Source organism: Camponotus vicinus, unplaced genomic scaffold, assembly GCF_025532165.1.
Source record: "Camponotus vicinus isolate PSW18456_S1 unplaced genomic scaffold, iyCamVici1.0 SCAF_10, whole genome shotgun sequence".
Classification (NCBI taxonomy): domain Eukaryota; kingdom Metazoa; phylum Arthropoda; class Insecta; order Hymenoptera; family Formicidae; genus Camponotus; species Camponotus vicinus.
This window is the reverse complement of record NW_028141946.1, coordinates 15,162,053-15,182,684: the sequence shown is the minus strand read 5'-3', so window position 1 is coordinate 15,182,684 and position 20,632 is coordinate 15,162,053. Positions and strand designations below refer to the sequence as shown.

The 20,632-nt window shown below is 33.4% G+C and overlaps 1 long non-coding RNA gene across 1 annotated transcript; it reads right to left on the bottom strand.

The window, feature by feature from the left end:
• Positions 1-3,915: 3,915 nt before the first annotated feature.
• On the bottom strand, positions 3,916-6,273 carry LOC145959981 (uncharacterized). The gene is made up of 3 exons (XR_014435240.1): positions 5,997-6,273; positions 4,070-4,270; positions 3,916-3,939 (listed from the first exon to the last, which is right to left on the bottom strand). It is a non-coding gene; the product is annotated as an uncharacterized LOC145959981 (long non-coding RNA).
• Positions 6,274-20,632: the final 14,359 nt, after the last annotated feature.

Genomic DNA, 20,632 nt, shown 5'->3' with positions numbered 1-20,632 from the left:
TAACTAATCTTTTTTTTTAGCTAATCTATGAACTAGGAAAAGTTTTTAAAAATTATATACCGACAGATATTTCTTTTACGTTTCTCTCAGAAACAGATATAAATAATGATATGTGTGGTAGATACTTTTTCATATGTTATTATACATATCACTTTGAAGATAGTTTATTATATACATAAAGCACATTAATATATAATCATATTCGTTATAATTATAAATTATTAATTATCTATAATCCAAATCAAAACTACAAAAAGCGATTTAAAATTTAGTTAAAAAAAAACGTCAATTATATATTCTAATTTTTCAGTGTACATATCTTCTTATTGAAAAGTGTGGTGAAAGAAAATCGGATAAAGTAAAATTTGCAATTGGAATGGTTGTTAGATTTGAAGATAATTATGAAAGTAAAGGTAGTTACATTGGTGCTATAATTGGATGGCATAACAAATATCAAACTGAATGGTTTTCTTTTCCTCCGTATCTAGAGTTCAAATGTGACATTCGGAACCATTTACAACCGTATTATATCATATTGATGGATTATGACATCATGTATTACCACAAAATATGAATATCAAACGTTTCTTTCTATTTATATATCATATAATATATATTTTCATTATGTATTATTTGTATAACGTATAAAAATATATGTCCTATTTTAGGCTTTATAACATCGATATGCATGTTACGATAGATATATAATACAGAGATTGGGCGATATTTCTGTAAAATTAAAAATACCCATTATGTACCAAATGAAATGCTAGCAAGACACTATCCAGGAGATGCTGCAGTTATTCTCAAAACATTTAATAATAATAATTTATAATATTTTAAGTGATTGTAGAATGTATAATAATTTGTACTAAAAATATTAAAATGTGACATCATCTTAATATAAAGTGCAATAACGGTTCATATTAAGTAATGTTTTATATTGAGTAATATCTCAGGTAGCAAGCACACGTCATTTTGACGTTTCAAATTGGTCATTCACTGACTACTCTTGATGTCACGAATTGACGTTTTTATGACGTAAAAGTGACGGTCTAATGTCACAGATTCTTGATGTCATGACATGTACCGCATTTTGACGTCATAAAATGTACCATATTTTGACGTAATGGAATGACGTCTTTTTCTTAGTATAATAATATATTTAATAGCGTTGTCGAATAAAGCAGATTAACCGATTCGAGAGCACCATTGAATAATTACAGCCATTCTATTCTTCAGAAGAATCTCGGATCGATTAAACTGCTTTATTCGAAAACGCTTGAAAACGCAAATATGGTAAGAAAATAGATCACAAGTTTTATATTTGTTATTATTTTATTTAAACATGAATAAAGTTATATATTCTTATAAATAAATATTCTTATAAAACTATTATAAATAAAGTTATATAAGTTATATAGTTTGTAACGGTCGTATTTTATGGACGTTTTTCGCTCAGGATAGATCGCCGGTGCAAGGGTTTTTTGCAATGAAATGCGCTGTGTATGTGTGAATGTAAGTCTTTATTGATTGTATGTAATGTACAGAGTGTATGTGTGAGTGTGTGTGTGTGTGTGCGTGTGTGCGAGTGTTAGCGCAGAAGTTATAAATGCGACGAGGTATCTTGTAAATGCCCTGTTTCGATATATTGGACTACGGGCTTTAATGTGCACGTGTTTATGTATCTTCGCGTGAAACTAGGCCAGTGTGCCTTTAAGAGTTTTTGCAGCACTTCTTACGCGAGGAATCCCGGCGTTCCGAGAATCCCCGGTCTTCGCGTGATCGACGGTTGCTTTCGCGGAAATAATAATTCGCGTTGGTGAATTGCAGCAATATGACAATCGTTTCCGGCTTTATTTAACGACGGCGGCGGAGATCGCGATAATTGGATGCGCTTATACGCTCGGTGCGGTTGATATACGCGGCGGCGGATGCCGCGATAATTGAATGCGCTTTTGCGCTCGGTGTTCAAAAATGCGCGAGATAGGATCGCGTCGCGAAGGATGGAAATCGCGTTGCAGCTGGGTCGAGATCTCTCGACTCGGGGCGGCTCTGAGCTCCACCTTCCGTGATGGCCCAGCTGCAGGATTAGGCGGATGTACGCGTACTTGTGGTATCGAGATCGCTCGTCTAAGACAGAGTTCGCTCCACCTTTCGTCCGCAGTACTTGTGCTTGAAAAGGATTTTCGGATTGTTCTCTGTAGCTTACTGCTAAGAGCGGATCTGGATAATGGTGATTAGACGCCGAAATGTGCCCTTTTTATACACCGGCTAATTGCCCGCGTCGGCGCGCGCGGCGGCGTAACCCCTTCCGAACGGTTTTTCGGAATCGGTGCAGTCGGGCCCGTTCGGAGGGGTTCGAGTTGCGCGCCGAACGCGGGTTTTCGCCAGTCGGCGGTTCGGGCCACGTCGGCTATGATCGGCGGTATTCGGCCGAATATTAACGGCTTAGGAGCCGTATGCGGAAAGATTAAAAAAGGTGGGCGCACCGCGCCCCTGCCTTTGCCCGGCGGGTGTTCTGCCGGGCGACAGCTTCCGGCTGGTGTTCTGCCGGGAATTCGGAACGATGCATCGGGATGCATCGTTACAAGTTTAATATCATATAAAATTTTAACAGTTTTTCGTTGCCTGCGTTTTATAATTTTGCCAACTATATTATAAAAAAATATATATTTTTTGGCACTTGAATTACACTTGATTGATATATTTCATTTAAATATACAAAATGCGATAAAGATCTAAAGAAAACTATGTACGATTGGTTGCATCGCACACAAAACTATGGATTTCAATCTTCTACCGATTTTCGATCATTGATAATAAATAGTTAAAAATAAATAGGTGAAATAGATAAATAAATAAATAAATAGATAAAATAGTTAAATAAATATTTAATATTAATATTTTATATGATAATAGTAAAAGTAATAAATATTTTAAAAACACTTATTTAATCTAATTAATTTTTAAATAGATATCATACGATGTATGGATATCACACACATTCATGATAATAATAATATTAATATGTTAAATGTTTATTATGTTTACCGCATTCTTCAATCGAACACATGATCGCGTTCGATAGCGCCAGTAGTACATTAACCTACCGCAACCTACCATGACAAAAAACTGCTTGCAGTCGCCGAATAATTACCGTCGCATTGTCGCGTCGTCGCGTCGTGTAGTAACGTGTCCGCGCGTGTTTCTTTCATCGAGTGATTTTTAATCGCCAACAGTTATTATTCGACAGTGATTAATAGTGATTAGTGATAGAGTCATTAGTAAATTTCTCGTCTCATCGAGTGAGTAAATAAATGTGATTACGTTAAAGTTTATAAAAGAATACAGTTCATGAAATAAGAAAAACTTTCAGTTAATAATTTAGTGTGGATTTCTTGTCTTTTGCAACGTGATATCTACGTTAAATTTGAGAACGTACGATCTATCGGAAAATTCATTTCTCCTTCAAGCAATTACAGCAATACATCAAAAGTCATCGAACAAGGTAATGATAACTATTTTTTGACGTTATGTGAAAACAGATCTCGGGAAGTCAGAGGGACAGTGTGTCAAAGGAAATTCGTGAAAAGAGAGGGGTTTTTAATGGGTAGGGAGTACCGAGTTGGTAATTCGACTTGGTACTCGAGTCCCACATAATTCACTGGATCGACCGGTGGGTATGCATAAAATGCATTTTCCCCTCTCTCGTAAAAAAAAAAAAAAAAAAAATTACAGGTGAGTGAGCGAATGAGAGAGAGAGAGAGAGACAGACAGACAGACAGAGAGAGAATGTATGTGTTCGCATGTGTGTCTGTATGTGTATAGCGACCAGCTGATCGCAGCAGGCGCCCCGCGTAAGCACCTGCGTCTGACGGTGAATCGCGCCACCCTTGCCTGCCTCTTGTATTCGACCCGTCATATGTTAACTACTTCCTTTAATAATTCAAAAACTACGCTTCAAATCAAATTTTGGTAAAGGAAAAATTGTCTTAGAATGTCAGGAATACGTCATTTTATAGACGGATCGTTTTTCGGGATCGCCCTGTATATGCATGATACGTACCACAAGCAAAAAATATACGTTTGACGTCATATAATGTCCACGTATTTTTTACTTCTTCTCTAATGAAAAGTGCTTTTTTTAATTGAGCACTTGTTTTATATGGAGGCCACCAGACCTGATTCTTTAAAGGCGTAAACCATGATTGATGGACCAATGCAATTATGCCTATTTCCTCATCACCATCGCTAACAAACTCAACTCCTACAAAAGTCATTTGGTACTATGTTTACAAAATAGCAAACAATTATTTTATTAATTTCATTAAAACTTAATTTTATTGAGCATATTCAGTAGAAATGCGATTGTTTATGATTTTTTGCTTGTAATTGTAAAAAATATATCTTAAATCCATATAATATATAAATCTACGAAAATATAGTTCTCTCTTTATATCCATTTCTACTACTGTAGATTAATTTTAATCTTGGTTTAACTTTTACTTTTCATCTTATTCTAATTCTAAAAATTAGAAAGAGACGAAAAGTAAGTTAAACCGAGATTAAAATTAATCTACGTTGGTAGAAATAGACATAAATAAGACAGTTGCAATAATGATTGCGTTCTGCTAAATATACTTATTAATATATTAGGTGCGCAACTAAGTTCCCGCTGTTTGTCAATAGATTGCGCCACCAATAAGTGTTGGTCGATTTCGACATATCCAAAACGTCATGAACCAAGCTTAGACATATGGTAAACAAACCGTTTTGACACAGTAGTGATTTTGTTTTGGCGTCATATACTTTTGGTTGTGTGAAAATGTCTGATTTTGTGCTAAATAATCGTCATTTGCGGGAAGTGTTGATTTTCTTCTTTCATTCGAGGAAAACGGCGGCTGAAGCGCATCGAGAGCTCCACAAAGTTTACGGAGATGCTGCTCTAAGTGAAACAACGTGCCGTGATTGGTTCCGATCGCTTCAAAGACGGTGATTTCGATGTTGACGACCGTCCGCGTGAAGGAAGGCCAAAAACCTTCGAAGACGCTGAATTGGAGGCATTGCTCGATGAGGATCCATGCCAAACGCAACAAGAGCTTTCATCAGCATTAGGAGTTACCCGCCAAGCCATTTCCAAGCGATTGCATGCGTTGGGAATGATTCAAAAGCAAGGAACTTGGGTTCCTTATGATTTGAAGCCAAGGGACGTTGAGCGTCGTTTTTTCGCCTGTGAACAACTGCTCCAGCGGCAAAAAAGGAAGGGTTTTCTTCATCGCATCGTGACGAGTGATGAAAAATGGATTCATTACAGCAACCCAAAGAAAAGAAAGTCATGGGGACTGCCCGGTCATGCTTCTACGTCGTCGGCTCGGCCGAATATTCACGCTGCGAAGGTTATGCTGTGTATTTGGTGGGACCAGGTCGATGTTATTTATTATGAGCTGTTGAAACCGAACGAAACCATCACTGGGGAACGGTATCGACTTCAATTGATGCGATTGAGCCGAGCACTGCGCGAGAAACGGCCACAATACGAGCAGAGGCACGAAAAAGTGATTCTACAGCATGACAACGCTCGGCCTAACGTTGCCAAACCCGTTAAAACCTACCTGGAAACGCTCAAATGGGAAGTCCTACCCCACCCGCCATATTCCCCAGATATTGCGCCGTCCGATTATTACTTGTTCCGTTCGATGGCACATGGTCTGGCTGATCAGCAGTTCCGCTCATATGAAGACATCAAAAAATGGCTTGATTCGTGGATAGCCTCAAAAGATGAACACTTTTACCGTAACGGTATTCGAGCTCTGCCAGAAAGATGGGAAAAAGTTGTAGCTAGCGATGGGCAATACTTTGAATGATTCATTTGTAACCATTTTTTCACAATAAAGTTGCATTTTCATAAAAAAAACAGCGAGAACTTAGTTGCGCACCTAATACAAATTTAATTACTTTATTGAAAAGAAGAATAATTCTGTTATAAATCTTACCACTGAGACGACCGCTAAAATACACAATTTCGACAAGATAGCGATCCGATTTTCTTTCACTTGACGGTTTTTTGACACATTCTGTTCATAAAGTATTCAGTATTCCTTCAATCTATTATGAGTCCGACTTCATTAATTGTCCAACTAATATTTTCACTGTGCAATTTAATTTAATGAATACTTGAGTAGGTGGCTGTGAGTGGCGAGCACGTGGCGATCGAGTTAGGCAAGCACCAGCAAGCACTAAGGGCCTGAGCAGAATGGCTGCCTTAAGATTTTAAAACTATGTTTTATGCCTTAGGTCTTTGTTTTAGGTAACGCACAATACTGTGTGTTACCTAAGACAAAGACTTAAGGCATAAAACATAGTCTTAAAATTATAAGGCAGCCATTCTGCTCAGGCCCTAAATGATGACTGCGACCTGCGACTACTGGTCACAACTTGCGCGCTATCTCTACTCCGCGCGTGTAACTATGCAGCAACATGAGTCGTGCACAAATAAACGCTTGCGTCGAAAGAAAAATTGTTAAAGTCTGATCGCGAAAGTCATATTATATAAAAAATTTTAAAAGATTTTTTTATGGGATCGACGTACTAACTAATTACATTAATAATAAAATAATCGTCAATTCATGACTGAAATATGACGTCAAAATCATGTTATATCAAGACGTCAATATAAAGTCATGTAAGAAATCAGTCATTTTGACGACATATGACCAAAAATGACCAGTTTGGAACGTCAAAATGACGTGTGCTTGCTACCTGGGATGTTACAAGAAATCAAACTGCTCGTACATAACATGCTTTGTAATATTCTAACAGTCATAATTATCAGTTTCTTTTTTTGCATAAGAGAATAATTTTAGAATAGATAAAATAGTACTACTATAAGTTCATATATAATATCGTTATATAGAATAGATAAAATACATAGATTAGAATAGATATAATAGTACTGCTGCTCAAGTTCATATGTAATATCGTTATATATAAAACAGCATTTTTATATTGTTATATGTAAAACATTTGTATGTTGTAAAATGTAAAACAGCATACAATAAATTGTAAATGTTTCACAATGCGATTTAATACAAATATATTACAGTATAAAACTTTTTCAACGCTGAATTAGACAAAATTTTACAAGAAATTAGAAAAAACTTAAAAATAAATCCAATCAGCAACAAATTTCGGAAGAAGTACTTATATGTAATACAATGTTGTCAACCAGAGAAATATATTTTTCATTTGCATTTAAATTTAGAAATTCATTGTCAATATCATGCAAAAACTATTAAAGCATCTTAGAAAGGAAAATCCCACGCATGAAGTATTCTCGACATGATCTTAGTGAACAATTTTCCTTTTGGAAACATAGAATTATCAATGACAATTATTGAGATGAAATTAAAGCAAAGCCGATTAAATGCATATTGGACAATATTATTTTAAATTTCGATTCCTATAAATTAGATTATCCGTGGAAATCAGATCAAGTAGATATATGCGGTCATATATGCGGAATATTTTCTTATGTCACACTCTTTTTTATTATAAAATAGTAATAATAGTAGTCAGTCCCTACTGTAGTTTTCTTATTATAAACTATCATAAATATTATAATTATTTTTCATTATACTGAAATTATAATTATGTATATTATGTATATAATTATGTATATTATCTTAAATTATTGTTTTATTATAAATTAGAGTTAGAATTAAAATTATTTTCATGAGTTACATATCCCTCTCTAAGAAAGGCATGTTATTGACATTGTTGCCTCTTTTCCGCGCTGCTGATTGGTTATTGGTCGTCAATAGTAATTTGCTGAGCGACTTGCTTCACTCGTGTCGTTTGACAGTTCGACAGTTTGACAGGTTGACTGTTACGTTAAGGAAAGAAGAAAAATAAAATAAATTAAAGTTAAAGAGAAAAAGGGTGGAAGAAGCGGAAAGACAAATAGAGAAAGGTATTATATAAATATATAGAGAGGCAGGGACGGAGAGAGATTATCATATCATTATAATTATCATTATTAATTATGTTGTGTTATGTTGTATTCAATATTTTAATATTATTAATTATATTTATAATTATATGTTATTTATGGTAAATGTTTTATTTAAAGTTATATAAAAGAGACGAGAGAGAGAAAGAGAGAGAGAGAAAGAAGAGAGACAGAGAAAGAAAAAGAAAAGGAGGTAATTATGTTGTGTTATGTTGTATACAATATTTTAATATTATTATTTATAATTATGTTATTTATGGTAAATGTTTTATTTAAAATTATATAGAAGAGACGAGAGAGAGAAAGAGAGAGAGAAAGAAGAGAGACAGAGAAAGAGATAAAGAAGTTTTATTAAAAGAAGCAGAGAGAGAGAGAGAGAAAGAGAGAGAGGAGAGACAGAGAAATAGAGAAAGAAACTTTATTAAAAGAAGCAGAAAAGGAGAGAGACAGAAAAAGAGAAAGAAAAGAAGAGAGGAATATTAGATAATAAATATTATTACTAAATATTATTATCTTTAATTTATTTAATTTTTGTAAATAAATGAACAACATGTTTAATTAACACATATATACATATATATGTATATAAATATATATATGTACATATTTGTATATTTATATACATACATTATATATATATATATATGTATATATATATGTGTATATATATATATATATATATATATATATATATATATATATATATATAGGTCCATATTCTGAATCCTCTTTTATCGATAAAAGTGCCTCTAAAAGTGGTTTATAGCCAATCAGAAGGCTTATAAGCCACTTTTAGAGGCACTTTTATCGATAAAAGAGGATTCAGAATATGGACCATAAAGTTTATAAAAAGTATTAAAAGTATAAAAAGTGTTAAAAGAGTAAAAAAAAGAGATAGTGAAAAAGGGATATTAGTATAAATGTTTTATTTATTTAAAGTCAAAGAAGAATAAGCATAAAAAGCGAGAAAAAATTTCGTAAAATATTCACTGTTCGATGATCTTACTTCAATACTTTTAGACATAAAATAATGAGAAGAATCCATTGGTGTAAAAAAATATATAGTTATCTTTATGAGAAGATATGTAACTGTTAATTGCAAATTACATATTTTTCTTTTTAAACTATCCCCAATAGCCAAGTCTGCTAAAGCAGATCTTGTCAGGTAATCTGTTACAAATTTTTGTCGACAGAAAGATTACAGAATTGATGCAGGTTCTGATATATCATGTGATGTCGGCAGAATGTCAACAGAAATATAACAAAATCTGTTCACATAACTGGACAACAGATTATCAACAGAAACCGAGCAGAACTTGTTGATATAATTGACGGCACATTGATGGCAGAAACTGAACAGGATCTGTGCGGCGCAATTTTGACAGCAGATTGGTAACAAAAATCGAGCAGGATCTGCGCAATGAAATTTGATATCAAATTGTCAGCAGAACCCGAGTAGAGCCTGCTGATGTAACTGACGGCAGATTGATGGCAGAAATGGAACAGGATCTGTGCGGTGAAATTTGATGTCAGATTGCCTGTAGAAACCGAGCAGGATTTGCGCACACAATATCTGATAGCAGATTGACGGCAGAAGCAGAACAGGGTTTGCATGATTCGATAGTTCCTTCGTTTACCGCTATGTGACATACCCAGTCAGCAAAGTCTGTTCAAACAGATTTTGTCAATTTCTGCTACAAATTTTTGTCGACAGTAAGATTGCAGATTGTATAAAAAATTTGTTATATCAAATAATGATAACAGAATGTCAACAGAAATGTTACAAAACCTGCTGACATAATTTGATAGCAGAAACTGAACAGGATTTGTTTAAAATTATCATAGCAGATTGGTGGCAGAAATCGAGCAAGATCTGCGCAACACAGTTTGATATCAGATTGGTTGCAGAAACCGAGCAGGATCTGCGCAATGAAATTTGATATCAAATTCTCGGCAGATATCGAGTAGAGCCTGCTGATATAACTGACGGCAGATTGATGGCAGAAATTGAACAGGATCTGTGCGACGCAATTTGACAACAGATTGTCGGCAGAAACCAAGCAGGATCTGCGCAATGAAATTTGATGTCAAATTATCGGCAGAAATCGAGTAAAGCCTGTAGATATAACTGACGGCAAATTGATAGCAGAAATTTAACAGGATCTGTGAGGCGCAATTTGATAGCAAATTGATAACAAAAATCGAGCAGGATCTGCGCACACAATCTCTGATAGCAGATTGACGGCAGAAACGGAACAGAGTTTGCATGATTCGATAGTTTCTTCACTTACCGCTACGTGAGCTGTACTTTCTCGTAATCTAATTTCTGTCAGAAATATGTATAAAGTCGCGAATATGAATAAAAGACTAAAAATATAGTAATTATCATTTTAATTTCTATCACTTTAATTTCTGATATCTGATACAAGCAGATGAGAATATTAAACTGATTGGAATCAATATGATAAATGGAAAATTATTCATGTACTGCCTATTTGAGGCATAAAGCAAGAATTTAATTCTAAATAAATTACATCTCCAGTTTTATAAGTTACATTTACTTTTATCATTTACTTTATTATTAATTTAATTTAATTTAATTAGTCCTTCGTTATATGAGATATAACTACGATATAACATATATTACATTAACATATATTACGATATAACATATGACATATATGTCATTTTAGAAGAAAATTGTAATTAACTTGCCGATAATATTCTTATTTAGCACTTGTAATAATCAATTTTGTTGCATTTATATAATATTAATAAAAGTAAGCGCAAATCTTGTGCAGTTTCTGCTGTCAATTTGCCATCAGGTTGCATGCGCAGATTCTGCTCGGTTTCTGCTGGCAATCTAACATCAAATTGCATCGCGCAGATCCTACTCGGTTTCTGCCGACAGTTTGTTGACAGGTTATGTTTTACAGACTCTGTCACCAAAACAAAAGCTTAATGCGGACACAGATGGCTACGGTTCTGGTGTGGGATTTTGATCGAATTTGCTGCCAATCTGCTGCCAACCTGCTAACGTTTTGTTTACTGGGTACTTTCTCGCAATCAAATCTTTGTCAAAAATATATATAAAGTCGCAATTATTAATAAAAGATCAAAAATATAGTAACTATTTTTATCACTTTAATTTCTGACATCTGATACAAGCAGATGAGATTCAGAATATTAAACTGATTAGAATCAATAGGATAAATGGTAAATTATTCTTTTACTGCCTATTTGAAGCATAAAGCAAGAATTAATTCTAAATAAATTATATCTTGTTTTATAAATTAAATTACTTTTACTTTATTATTAATTTAATTAAATTGAACTAGTCCTTCGTTATGTGAGAATAATTACAATATAACATATATTATTATACATTATGTCATATCAGAAAAAATTGTAATTAACCGATAACTCACCGATAATACTCTTATTTAGCACCTGTAATAATCAATTTTATTGCATTTATACAACATTAATATAAGTAAGCCCAAATCTTGTTCGGTTTCTGCTGTCAATTTGCCATCAGATTGCGTGCGCAGATCCTGCTCGATTTCTGCCGACAATCTGTTGTCAGATTATGTTTACAGATTCTGCTTGGTTTTTGCCGCCAATCGAGCGTGAAGTCATGTTTACAGATCCTGCTGGATTTCTGCTACCAATCTGCTGTCAGATTCTGTGAGCAGGCTCTGTCAGCAGAATATAAGCTGAATGAGGACGCAGTTGATGTCAGTCTGCTGATATACTTTGATTAAATCTGTTACCAGTCTGCCGACATACTGCTAACATTTTGCTTACGGGGATGTCTTTTTTTTATAACAATGGATTACTCTAAATATTTTGTGTCTAAAGTAAGATCGAATAATGAATATTTTATGAGATATTTTATGATTTATATAAATTTGAGAAATTTTTTCAAGCCTCATAACTGAAAAATACTGAATGAAGAATAACTTAATTATAGTGTTTTCGAAAGCTCTTGAGATAAGCTACAAGAATATGTAATGAAAAGTAGGGATTAAGGATTTTTAAATACTTTTTTTATTTGAGTTATTTAAATGAAATTAGCTGTGTAGTAAAAATCAATATCACTTAACGTGAAAAAATCAATAACAGATGACAGATCGCTATACATGTAAATGTATAAACGTTGTTACGGACCTGAGCGCGCGAATTCTACACGATATCATTTGCAAATTTTAATTGCTTATAATTCAAAAATTATTGTAGCCTCAAAATTTTTGTAAAATTTATAAAAAATATAATGAAGTTTAATAGAGTATTAAAAGAGAGATAGTGAAAGAGGGATATTAATATAAATGTTTTATTTATTTAAAGTCAAAGAAGAATAAGCATAAAAAGCGAGACAAAAAGAGAAAGAGAGAGAAGATAAAGGAAAGATAGAACAGAGAGAGAATATAGAGAAAGAGAGAGAGAGAAAGAGAGAGAAAAAAGAAGGAATATAATATTAGGTAATTATATATTTATTACACAATTTATTTATATAACTACATTATTTACATATCTTATATATTTTGTTAAATATAATTAATAAGGATTTTTAAATATTTTTTTTATTTGTTATTTATATTTTTTTATTTGAAGTATTTGTTTGAGTTTTTATCATCGATAATCATAATATATAATTAATGTAAATGTTTTATTTAAAGTTATAAAATCGACGAAAAAACAGAGTGAGAGAGAGAGAGAGAGAGAGAGAGAGAGGTCATACAAAACTCATTAAAAATTTATTTAATATACGTAAGCGTCTTGCTATACAGCACTGGTGCTACCGCCATTTTGTGCACATAGCACGGAACAGAACCAGAAATTGTGCACCTTATGGCTGCGTTCGTTTTGGACGCTTTCAGTGCTGAAAGCATCGTTCTATCTTTGTTTGATATTCGATGTGCAATAAAGACAAAATGATGCTCACAGCGCTAATAGCGTCTCCCCGAACGCACCCTATATGTTACCCTCTGAGAACATTCGTGCACCTTGGCTTCGTAGTTTAGGTGCACGTTTTTAAGGTCCCACAGAGGGCGTATCGCTTTCAGGGATCACCTAAAAGCGGGCCATGACCAGAGCTGCCAAGTCCGAGACGCAAGCAACGGGCAACACGTAATGGAGGGGGTAACGGGCATGTACGCGTAAGCGTACGTGTGAGCTCGGCGCTTCGGCTAGCTTCGGATAGTAGAAGAGGACAGAATACAGTTTTCTGTCTCCTTCCTACCAAGCTGGCAACGAAAGACGGGCGACGCTGCTCGCGTCTCGATATCTCAATACGTACGATAGCGTTAAACGTTTTTCTCGTTCAGCTTGTTATATTAGATATTTTTTATAACTGATAAATATATTATATATTTGCTAATTGTAAGAAAATATATATTTTTCATATTAAAAAATCAAATCGTATAATTCTTAAAAATGAATATATGTATATATATATATATATATATATATATATATATATATATTTGTTTATAAGAATTATGACATTTAATTTTTCATATGAAAAAATATATCAATATTTTCATACAACTGATAAATGTATAATATATTTATCAGTTAAAAATATATTAAATATATTAAATATATTTAATAGATTAATATTTATCAGATAAAAAATACATTTATCGGTTAAAAAATGTGTATAATATAAAAAGCTGTAAGGAAAAAACATTTAATGCTGTCGCACGCATTGAGATATCGAGAAGCGAGCAGCGTCGCCTGTTTCCGGCTTGGTAGGAAGGAGACAAAAAACTGTATTCTGTCTTCGTCCTATCAAGCAGACAACGAAAGCGACGGGCGACGCGCGACGCGCGACGCTGCTCGCTCCTCGATATCTCGATATGCGCTCGATCGTTTTTCTCTTACAGCTTTCCTTTATGTTATAAATTTTTTACAATTAGTAAATATACATATATATACATATGTATATATAAATATATATATACATATACATATGTATATATAAATGTATATATGAAACGTAAAAATATATTATAAAGCTATAATATTTAATATAAATATTTTTAATATAAATATTTGACTTTCTTTTTACATATATATACGTATATATTTAAAATAATAAAATAATAAAAATGAGTGGCGATTTTCCACACCACCCACGAGGTATCACCAATGGCGCGTTAGGTTTCTTTTACGTGGACCTTCGCCTGGAGCCCTATTGTACCACATTGTATTGTATTATATTATCTAGAAGGAAAAAAGGATAAAGAAAATATTTGGAAAGGAAGAAATAAATATTCCCTGAATTATTTTTTAATATTTATTTTCACAAAAAATATAATTAATAATAATAATAATTATTTATGATATTGCCTCCCCTGCCTCGGCCGCCTCCCCTGCCTCGGTCGCCTCCCCTGCCTCGGCCGCCTCCCCTGCTTCGGCCGTCTCTCCTGCCTCGGCCGCCTCCTCGGCCTCCTCTATTTGGGGCGCTTGCGCCGCCCCTGATGCCCGTGTTCCGCCGGGCGTACCAGAGGACACGGGATTTCCCGCCTCCTCTTTTTTTTGGTTTGTTTTCTGAAAAACAAAAAATAATAAATTATAACAAATAATAAACATAATAAACATAAATAATAAATAAATTATAATAATGCATATATATATACATATATATATATATATATATATATATATATATATATATATATAATTTAATAAAATAGAATTTAATATAAAAAATAACATACCATTTCGCTGCTGCGCCTGCACTTCCTGCTGCTGCTGCTGCTGCTGCTGCTGCTGCTGCTGTAGCTGCATATACCCTTGCAGTTGATGCAATAATTGTTGCATCAACTGCATATCGGGAACATCCCGGAGAACGAGTGCCCCCATTTCAGCATTTATGTCTCCTGTAAAATTGAAAAAAATTATAACATAAAAATTAAAAAGATTAAAGTTTCTTAATATTTTTCTATAAATAATGATTTACTTACGAGACATGTTGACGTTTAGCGCGGGACGTATGTTGCGTTTGTCGCCGTGCTTTGATGGACTGAGAATAAGGCACACTCGGCACTTGTTTATTTGTTTCATGTCGTTTCATTTGTTTTATGCCGATCATTTTTTTCGTAGCATCTCCATCAAATTATCTTGTCGCCTTGTACTCTCGAGTAAACGTATTTTTTTATACGTGCGTCGTGAAATCTTGGTGTTCAGAAAACTGTCACAATCCCGCTTGTGAGTTCTGATTATTTAAAATTGCTATATATCTTTATCTTGTTTAATCTTTATTTTCTTTTATTCACTCTTCTTTGATTCTTTATTTCTGCCTATTTTTTGTTTCATAAACATGTGTGATGAATCAAAAAAAAAACCTAAGCGAAGCTTTTCAGATGCTTGGCTCAATGATGATCGAATTAAATGTTGGATACGTAGAGTATCTTTTGATGAGAGCTTGTATCACTTATTATATGCAATAAAAATATTTCGTGCAATACACATGTTTTGAGACATGCGGATTCTGCGTGTCATAAAAATAATCTTAAAGAAAATACTTCATCTTCATTAAATATTGAAAATACAATTTCAAATAAAAAAATATCCGAAAAAATTAACATAAATTTAAAGACTAAATTTAAAGAAAAATGGTTGGAAATCGAATTATTTAAACCATGGCTACGCAAAGTATCACACGATGAAAATTCATTTTTTTGTTCATTCTGTGATAAATCCATGGTTGGTGGTTTATCGCAAATTTATCGTCACACAGAATCCAAAACACATATGGAAATATCTAAAAAACATGAAACAGAAATAAAGAATACGAATGAAAATATAAATATAATAAATGATTCACTTTTGTCGTTTGATGAGCGAAAAAAAACAGCAGAAATTCGGTATGCGGCATTAATTGCTGATAAAAATATTTCGCATCAAACTGCAAAAGAAATCCTTAGTTTCTTTCAACATATAGGAAAAGATCCTAATGTATTACAAAACATGAGAATGGGCCGAACGAAATGTAAAAACATTATTACAAATGTTTTATGCCCAGTTGAAACAGATCGTGTCGTCAATAAGCTTTAAAATACAAAATTTACAATTTTTATTGACGAAACATCTGATATAACAAATAATAAATGGATGACTTTTCTTGTTCGATACGTTGATCCAGAGACATTAGATATTCGCTCACAATTAGTTAAATTAATCGATATTGATGCCAAAGATTCAAGCGCAGAAAAGTTGTTTCAGGCATTTAAATGTGAAATGTGGAAATTACAGATACCGTTTTTAAATATCATAGCCTTATCATGCGATAATGCATCTGTTATGACAGGAAAACACTTATCGTTTAAAAAAAAATTAGAAGAAATATGTCCACATTTATTAACATTTTCATGCCCATGTCATTCCTCCGCATTAGCAGCGCATGCTGCTTGCTCTAAAATGCCTACATATTGCGACGAATTTCTAAAAAAAATTGCTACTTATCTCAATAGTAGTCCAAAACGTTCGGCTATTTTTCGTGACTTTTGTGAATGTCTCCAAACAAATCGCAAAATATTGAAATTATGTGATACGCGCTGGCTTTCGCACTATTTATGTATCGAAAGGCTTCTTGAATCTTGGGATACAATTAAATACTTTCTTACTGAAATGGTTGTGAGCGAGAAAACAAATTCTGGAGAATATCTGCTATCTATGATGGACAACGTAGAGATGAAAGCTTATTTTCTGTTTTTAAAATACGTTTTGAATTTTTTTAATGCATTTAATGCATTCTTTCAAGCATTAGAAACAAGGATTCATTTGTTACATCCAAAATCTATAAACTTTCTTTTCCAAATCTGTCGGAATTTTTTAAAAGAAGAATATTTAAAACCATTTTCTACAAATATAATATTCTCACTAAAAGAAAATCAAAAAGCTATAAATGAAATTATTTTAGGATCAGAATGTGAGGAATATCTCAAGGAATTAACGCTCAAAGGTCACATAAACATAGTTAGAATTATTCGAGAGAATTGTTTAATATTTTATGTGACTGCTGCAGAAGAAATACGTAAAAGATTACCTATAAATAATATATTTTTATCAAAGTTACAAGTTTTTCAATCATATATAAGTTTATTTGATAATAATAGAGAAACATCATTCAATGATGTTTCTTTTATAGCTAAAACTATCGGCGGTTTTGATGAAGATGGTTTAAAGAAAGAATGGATTGCCTTACCATTAGATTTTACAATGGAAGAAAAACAAAGCTTTTCTAAATTAAATTTCGACAGCATGTGGAAAGAAATTTTACAAAGTCGTTGTAATAATCTTGTTAAATATCCCAATTTAACAAATGTTATAAATACTATAAGATCGCTTCCAAATTCAAATGCCGATTCGGAGAGAATGTTTTCTCTTTTAAATAATTTAAAAACGAAAAAACGTAACAGTTTTTCGTCGGCTACTGTTAATGCAATTTGTGTTTTTAAATCTGCATTAAAAACGAGAGGAGAAACAGCTATAAAAATGAAAATTGATGAAAAACATTTGTCTCTAATGTCAACGGACAAATTATATGCTCCTGCTCTTAAGAAAGATAAAAGTACTTTAAGACTACATGCTGCAGATACCACTGACATAGCTGGTTCTTCGTCTCACAAATAATAAATTCTGTCTGTGTAACAGACACTACACTTCTAAAAAGTATAGAAAATATCTTGTCTGTGTAACAGACACAACACACACACACTTCTAAAAAGCAAAAGTATAGAAAATATCTTGTCTGTGTAACAGACACAACACACACACACACACACACACACACACACACACACTTCTAAAAAGCAAAAGTATAGAAAATATCTTGTCTGTGTAACAGACACAACACACACTTCTAAAAAGCAAAAGTATAAAAAATATCTTGTCTGTGTAACAGACACAACACACACTTCTAAAAAGCAAAAGTATAAAAAATATCTTGTCTGTGTAACAGACACAACACACACACACACACTTCTAAAAAGCAAAAGTATAAAAAATATCTTGTCTGTGTAACAGACACAACACACACACACACACACTTCTAAAAAGCAAAAGTATAAAAAATATCTTGTCTGTGTAACAGACACAACACACACACACACACACACTTCTAAAAAGCAAAAGTATAAAAAATATCTTGTCTGTGTAACAGACACAACACACACACACACACTTCTAAAAAGCAAAAGTATAAAAAATATCTTATCTGTGTAACAGACATCACACTTCTAAAAAGTGTATCAAAAATATTTTGTCTGTATAACAGACATACTTGTAAATGACGAAATAATATAATATAATACAATACAATGTGGTACAATAGGGCTCCAGGCGAAGGTCCACGTAAAAGAAACCTAACGCGCCATTGGTGATACCTCGTGGGTGGTGTGGAAAATCGCCACTCATTTTTATTATTTTATTATTTTAAATATATACGTATATATATGTAGAAAAAAAGTCAAATATTTATATTAAATATTATAGCTTTATAATATATTTTTACGTTTCATATATACATTTATATATACATATGTATATGTATATATATATATATATATATATATATATTTATATGTACATATATATATATATATATACATATACATACGATCAAGCGTATATCGAGATATCAAAGAGCGAGCAGTGTCGCGCGTCGCGCGTCGCCCGTCGCTTTCGTTGTCTGCTTGGTAAGAAGGAGACAGAAAACTGTATTCTGTCCTTTTCTACTATCCGAAGCTAGCCGAAGCGCCGAGCTCACACGTACGCTTACGCGTACATGCCCGTTACCCCCTCCACTACGTGTTGCCCGTTGCTTGCGTCTCGGACTTGGCAGCTCTGGCCATGACCAGTGTTGGCAGGCGGGTCAGGTTTTTCGCACATGCGCGACAGTAGTGGCGGCTAACCAGCGATGTACCACATGTGAAAAATTTGGCGGGCTCGAGGAAAATTACTTAGCATACAGACATAGTTGAGTGAGACACAGTTTATTAAAAGTTTTGTGATATTTAATAAATAGTCGTGAGTTATTCGTATAGTGTATGGTAAAAATGTGTGCTGTTGATCACCCGAAACAATTTTCTAAGAGAAAATTTTTTCGGGCGACCAGTGGCACACCTTTTTGTCTGTATTAGACACTTTATTGAGGCCTCGTTTGCCGCGCATGCGCGAAAAACCTAACCCGCTTGCCAACACTGGCCATGACACCTCTCAGTCTTCACTCTGCTGTGGTTAACCCAAAGAGCACTGGTGCACTAGGCCAAAACTGGCACCGTGGCTGGGATAGCGCCACGTGGCCAGATTCCGTCCAGACAAGCCAAAAAGAAGAATTAGAGAAAGAATAAAACTTAATATAAAACTTAATAAATTATGCCGCTGAAGAAGAAAGATGAAGGTTAGTAATTAAAATTATTATATATATATATATATATATATATATATATATATATATATATATATATATATATATTGTAAGATGGCAGCACCTGCCGGAATATGCGTGGACGCAATGCGTGCGATCCTTATAGCGCAGCGCTCACGGATGGCGCTCAATTAGCGGATGTTACGATGTATCCTGAATATTCGAGATCCTTCGATAACAGGATCAATTTCCGAAAAAGATGCGGATGGATCACTCTCACTCCGAGCGGTACACAGAGCACACGCGTAATTGAACAGTCGAGTCATTTTGTGAACAGTTAATAAAGTGAATCGTGTAAGGTTTAAAACAGTGTCACACCTTTATTTCCATCCTGATACAAATCCTTTTCAAAACGAAAACAACCTTACAACATATATAAGGACCCCGCCTATATTATAGTTACCGGAGTCTACCACGTGGAGGTCATATTTCAATTTCAACCGTTTTCGCCGGGACCCATTTCCACGTGGTTTAGTGCGGGATCCTTTGTAATACTACATTATATTTATTATTTTATACCCTATTTATTATTTTAAGCCTTCCCTATTATACAGGGTGACCCATTTTAACTTAGGCAGCCAAATAACTCGAAAAATAAGCAAGATAGAGAAAAATGTTTTAGACAAAAGTTGTATGGTTTCGAGGGGGCCATAAGATGGTATCATTGGTTTGACCTTGAAGAGTCATTTGAAGGTTACGTGAAGGTCACTTCAATTTTTTTAAATGGAACATCCTATATATTTTTGTAGATTCTTGTAGCTCATCTCGAGAGATTTCCAAAACACTATAATTAAGTACATTTTCGTTAAGTACTTTTTGAGTTATGAGGCTTGAAATAATTTCTTAATTTTACATAAACCGTAAAATATCTTGTAAAATATTCATTTTTCGATTACCTTACCTTAATAGTTTTATGTACAAAATAATGAGAGGAATCAATTGGTGTAAAGAAAACACATAGTTGTTTCGAAGAAAAAATATGTAATTTGCAATTAACAATTCCATATTTTTTCTTAAAAACAACTATGTGTTTTCTTTACACCAATTGATTCCTCTCATTATTTTGTACATAAAAGTATTAAGGTAAGATAATCGAAAAATGAATATTTTACAAGATATTTTACGGTTTATGTAAAATTAAGAAATTATTTCAAGCATCATAACTCAAAAAGTACTTAACGGAA